This window comes from Pteronotus mesoamericanus, unplaced genomic scaffold, assembly GCF_021234165.1.
Source record: "Pteronotus mesoamericanus isolate MK-2021 breed Mesoamerican mustached bat unplaced genomic scaffold, CSHL_Meso_final scaffold_54, whole genome shotgun sequence".
NCBI classification, from domain to species: Eukaryota; Metazoa; Chordata; class Mammalia; order Chiroptera; family Mormoopidae; genus Pteronotus; species Pteronotus mesoamericanus.
Genome location: NW_026555321.1, coordinates 68461751 through 68468249, shown reverse-complemented (window position 1 = coordinate 68468249; position 6499 = coordinate 68461751). Strand labels below are relative to the sequence as shown.

General features: G+C 36.1%; 1 pseudogene; it reads left to right on the top strand.

The window, feature by feature from the left end:
- Positions 1-259: 259 nt before the first annotated feature.
- Positions 260-862, top strand: LOC129087977 (securin-like; annotated as a pseudogene).
- The last annotated feature ends 5637 nt before the right edge of the window (positions 863-6499 follow it).

Sequence of the window (6499 nt, the reverse complement as noted above, 5' to 3'; positions counted from 1 at the left end):
GAAATGCATTGGTAGGTGATTTTTGTCATTGTTTGAACTTAATGGAGGTTGTTTACACAAACCTAGATGGTACAGCCTACCACATACCTGAGCTGCTCCTGGGCTACAAGCCTGTTTGTCATGTTAATGTCCTGAATATCATAGGCAATTAAAACAGAATGGTATTTGTGTACCTAAACATAGAAAAGGTACAGTAATAATATGGTATAAAAGGCTGAAGCGTGGGTGATTTTGGTTGTTGATCCCAACTGAATCCAGAATGGCTACTGTGATCTTTGTGGATAAGGAAAATGGAAAACCGGGCACCCGTGTTACTCCTAAGGACAGGCTGAAGCTGGGGTCCCGGCCTTCAGTCAAAGCTGTAGATGGGAGATATCAGGTTTCAACAGCACGTGTTGGCAAAATGTTTGGTGCTCCACTAGTCTTACCTAAAGCTCCCAGAAAGGCTTTGGGAACTGTCAACAAAGCCACAGAAAAGTCGGTAAAGACTAATCGACCTCTCAAACAGAAACAGACAAACCTCTCTGCTAAAAAGGTGACCTAGAAAACTGCTCAAGGTAAAAGCTCTGCTTCAGATGACACCTATCCAGAAATAGAAAAATTCTTTCTCTTCAATCCTCTAGACTTTGAGAGTTTCGACCTGCCTGAAGAACACCAGATCTCCCAGCTCCCCTTGAACGGAGAGCCTCTCATGATTCTCGATGAGGAGAGGAAACTTAAAAGGCTGTTACTCCTTGGCCCCGCTTCACCTCTTAAGATGGCCTCTCCACCATAGAAGTGCAATCCGTTGCAGTCTCCCTCAAGCATTCTGTCGACTCTGGATGTTGAATTGCCACCTGTGTGCTATGACATAGAGATTTAAGTTCCTTAGTGCTTTATAGTTTGTATGTATGCATTAACAGTTTGTATTAATAAACAATTTTTTTAACAGAAAAAAATATGGTAAAAAAGATAAGTAATGGTAAACCTGTCCAGGACACTTATCATGAATGGAGCTTGCCAGCCTAGAAGTTGCTCTGGCTGAGTTAATGAGAGCATGGCAAGTGAATGTGAAGGCTTGGGACATCACCATGCACCACTATAGACTTTATAAACACTGTAAACTTAGGTATACTACCCTGTAGGACAAAATTTATATCACACTACCAACTTTTTATTTTGCTGTATAAAAACTGCAAAATAAAATTATCATTTCATTCATTAAAATGAAAACAGGCCACTCTCATCTCAAAATAAAAAGAATATTTTATTTAACTTAATAAACAACGTTATAAAATAATTCCTCACAGTAACATCCTTAATTTCCTTAGCATTGACTAATACTTGGGGATTTTTGCTCTAAGTCATTTGAGACTAGAGACAATATTATTCATCTCTACAACCCAGTAAAATGCTTGGCAAAAGGTAGATTTTTAAAATCATTTAATAAGTGATGCAATTCATGTGATCGGTACTGCAGTTATTAAAACTTTAAATTACTCTTTAATTCTCTGAGAAAGGCAGATAATTTTCTAGGGATTTCCAGGTCTTGCTAAAGTGCCAGCCTGCATTTCCTCACCTGAGGGGAACATGGAAGAAACAGATGGCTCTAAATTCCAAGGTCTCCAAGCTTCTGTGTCTTTTAAATATCCATGACTTTGAGCTTTATCCATTTTAAGATTTGCTCAACTGTTTAAGGTAATCCATTCTCTTATTAAAATTACAGATTTTATATAGCACACTGAGTACATTAACATATAATTTAATGATAAATGATAATATCCAAAGCATCAATGTAACATGATTTCCATCAAATGAACATGAGATATGACTTTGAAAATATTAAAACATCTAATAAGGGTTAGGGTATTTAAACAACATTGCATAAAACACTTATCTGAATGCTTTAAGGCTAGTTTCCTAAAGCATAGTAGCAGGAAAGATGATAGGAAAAAATAGAATCTTAATTGTAAACTAAGGAGGACTCCACAAATATGGTATTATGGAAAATCAATTCACCATTAAAGGTGCAGATAAATGACTCTCCTGTCTCTCTCTCTCTCTTTCTCTCTCTCTCTCTCTCTCTCTCTCTCTCTCTCTATATATATATATATATACTTTAATGTAGCCCAAATTATAATAAATAGTTTTTTAGAATAAAACAACTCCACATTCTACCTATGGAAATATAAAATCTGAGCTCACTAAAAATTTGCCTCACAGCTCTCTGATAATTTGTGCCAGCCCAATCCAGAGGATCCAGTTAAAAACTATCCTATCATCTACACATCAGAAGAGAAATCACCTGTGTGCTATGTTGATAGTCACTCCAAACAAATATTTATACAGTTGAGATCAGAGATATAAAATGTCAGTTCCCAGTCCACTCATGATGGCATATATACCAGACAGATGACAAAGTCTGGCTGAGGTTATAAAGGCTTGTGAAATTCTTGAATCACATTTTGCAACCCTTGAAAGAATTCAAGTTGAGGATTAGCAGAAACCAGGCTCAGTTCTGTCCATAATCCCCTTTATCTGTCTTTTAGCCAACAAAATGAAAATCTTAAAGCCAAACTGACAAATACAGTGTGAAGGGCCTTCTACTGCATCTAAGAAAAAACTAAGACTACTATAGAAATTAACTTTTTATTGCTATTATTGTGGTTACCATTAACTGTAGAAATAATGAAATAAACATATAAATGACTACTTGCTGCACCATTTATTATATGTAACATTCAATAAATTCACTTCCTTCATGTTATACTGGATGTATAACATATACACTTGCCCAAAAAACAGAAATTAGGCTCTGTAAAGACAAATGACTCTGTGATGGAGATATCTATTATTTTTAGGCCAGGGAATGATCCATTAAGGGGAATGATCCATTAAGGGGAGTGATCCAAAAGAGCTTTAGGACAGTCTGTCTGCTACAGGTAAAACTTAGAAGTAAATAAGAAGGAAAAATGATGCTAGTTAGATATAAAGTATAAGATTATTCTATGGAAATGGAACAGAGTGGAACTTCACATGAAGTTATACACAAGAAAGCAGTCCTAGTGACAAATCAAACTATGCTGTCATTGAGCATCAGTATCTCAAGAAAGGAGAAAAGTGTATTAAAATATAAGATTCATAATATTTAAGTTAATTGTAAAAGAAATAAAGTAAAAAAGAAAGAAGGAAGGAAAGAAAGAAGAAAGGAAGGAAAATAGAAAGAGAGGGAGGGAGGAAGGAAGGGAGGGAGGGAGAAGAGGAAGAAAGATGGTTTTGGTAAATAGGATAGGCTCATATTGCAAATATTTCCTCCCAATCTAACACATAGTCATGTTGATTAAAACATAGCAACATATAAAAAGCAAAAGAAAAAAAACAATAACTGAAAAAAGCTAATGACTAACCAGTTGGAGCTGAAGACGAGAAATTCAAGGGGATACACAATTTGTTTGTGAGAGCTAGGCTTACATATATCTTGTTTCTTTTCCAAAAGGCAATAGATTCTGGAAGATAATAGAATCTTCAAAGTACTGAGGACATATAGCTATCTAAATTAACATTTAATATCTAGTTTAAAAATCACTGAAGAACAAAATGTATTCATTCACAGAGAAACAGAGGAATTACCATGCACAAATTGTAACTGAAAACTGACTAAATCAGTGGAGGCAGCTATTGAAATCATCTGAGGAGCATTAAAAAATATTTTGATGTCTGAACCCAAACCCTTAGATTACTTTGTTAATTTATCTGGGGTGATGCTTGAATATGGGGAGTTTTTAAAACTTCTCAAATGCTTCTCATGCATTTTAGCCCAGACTGGAAACCATTGTACAAGAAATATTCTTTTTTTTTAAGGGTTTCTGACTTTTATTCTTTTTAGTTGTAATTTTCCTCAGTTATATAAAACGTATAAAACAAGAAGTAGAAACACTTTTAGTAGTAATTAAAATTTAGGTTGGAAAGAATCTGAGAGGACTTGAAGGCTAATTGCACAGATAGGACAGAATTCCTTTCTACATGCACCTGTAATGGTTAGATATGTAGCAGGTCCACAAACATCATCATTTTGTCCAAGGTGATTTCGTTATAAAATTGATGAGAAAAATAAGAAGATTCCTGGCTGGGCCACTGTCTAGATGGAGTTTTCTTTTCTTTCTTTCTTTTTTTTTTTTCCTATCTTTTTTGTTCAAATAAATTTGTCGCCGCATTCCCACCACCAGTTTCCCCTGCCTCCCCCACAATCTGCCTCCCTCAATCCTTCCCCACTTTGGCTTTGTCTATGAGTCCTTGATATACATTCCTTGACTTGCCCCTTCCCTTTCTTTTCCCCCACGCTCCCCACCCTCCTTCCCTCTTGTCTCTGTTGGTTTCTTTTTTCTTTCAGTGTTGCTGGTCTCATTTTCCTTACATTGTGTTTTGTTGGTTAGGTTCCACTTATAGGTTAGATCATATGGTATTTGTCTTTCGCCCCTAACTTATTTCAATTAGCAAAATGCTCTCTAGTTCCATCCATGCTGACGTGAAGTGCAGTAGTTCACTTTTTTCTTTCTGCTGTGTAGTATTCCATTATACCATAGTTTTTTGATCCAATCATCTACTGATGGACAATTATGTTGCTTCCATTACTTGGCTATTGTAAATTGTGCTGTTATGCACATTGGGGTGCATAGGCTCTTTTGAATTGGTGTTCTGAGGTTCTTAGGATATAGTCCCAGCAGAGGAATCACTGGATCAAAGGGCAGTTCCATTTTTATGTTTGGGAGGAAATTCCAAACTGTTTTACACAATAGCTACACCAGTCTGCATTCCCACCAACAGTGTACTAGGGTTCCCTTTTCTCCACAGCCTCACCAGCACCTGTTGTTTGTTGATCTGTTTATGATGACCATTCTTTTTTTTTCCCACTTATTTATTTATTTATTTTTCATTTTATTTATTTTCTTTATTTTTTCAAATACATTTGTCTCTGCCTTCCCCCCAGCACCTTCGCCTGCTCCCTCCCCCCCTCGCTCCCTCAATCTTTCCCCTTTGGTTTTGTACATGAGACCTTGCTGCACGTTCCCTGACCCTCCCATTCCCTTCCTTATGATGACCATTCTGACAAGTGTGATGTGGTATCTCATTGTGGTTTTACTTTGCATTTCTCTGATGGCTAGGGATGCCAAGCATCCTTTCAAAGGTCTCTGGGCCCTCTGTATCTCCTCCTTGGAAAAAAGTCTGCCCAGGTCCTTTGCCCATTTTTTGATTGGATCGTTTGTCTTTTTGCAGTGGAGTCATGTGAGTTCTTTGTATATTTTGGAGATCAAACCCATGTCTGATGTATCATTGGCAAATATATTTTCCCATAGGGTTGGCTCCCTTTCTATTTTGTTGATGTTTTCTTTAGCCGTGCAGAAACTTCTTATTTTGATGAGGTCCCACTTGTTTATTCTTCCCTTTATGTCCATTGCTTTAGGGAACATATCTGTGAAAATATTGCTGTGTGGGATATCTGAGAGTTTCCTGCCAATGTTCTCCTCAGGACTTTTATGGTATTGAGACTTATATTTAAGTCTTTTATTCATCTTGTGTTTATTTTTGTGTATGGTGTCAGCTGATGATCAAATTTCAATTTTTTGCAATTTGCATGCAGCTATTCAGCTCTCCCAATACCATTTGTTGAAGAGGCTATTTTTACTCCACTTTATGTTTCTGCCCCCTTTGTCAAATATTAATTGACCATAGACACATGAGTTTATTTCTGGTCTATTCTTTTCCACTGGTCTATGGGTCTGTTCTTGTGCCAGTATCAGATTGTTTTGATTATAGTGGCTTGGTAATATAGTTTGATGTCTGGTATTGTGATCCTTCCTTTTTGTTTTCCTTTCTCAAAATTGCTGCAGCTATTTAGGGTCATTTATGGTTTCATATAAATTTTTGAAATATCTGTTCTATTTCTGTGAAATGTGTCATTGGTGTTTTAATAGGGATTGCATTGAATCTATAAATTGCTTTGGGTAATATGGACATTTTGATGATATTAATTATTCCAATCAATGAACAAAGTATATGCTTCCATTTATTTGTGTCTTCCTTAATTTCTTTCTTCAGTGTGGTACAGTGTATAGGTCTTCTATCACCTTGGTTAAATTCCTAGGTACTTTATTTTTCTTGTTTCTATAGCAAATGGTATTTTTTTTTTATTTCTACTTCTGATATTTCACTGTTGGTGTACAAAAATACCTTCAGTTTCTGAATATTGACTTTGTTATGCTCTTTTGCTAAATTCATTTATTAAGTTGAGTAGTTTCTTGAAGGAGTCTATAGGGTTTTCTATGTACACTATCATGTCATCTGCAAACAATTATAGTTTTACTTCCTCCTTTCCAATTTGGATGCCTTTCATTTTCTTGTCTGACCGCTGTGGCTAGGATTTCCAATACTATGTTGAATAGAAGTGGTGAGCGGACATCCTTTTTTTGTTCTCAATCTTAGTCGGAAAGCTTTTATTTTTTGCCCGTTGAGTATGATGTTG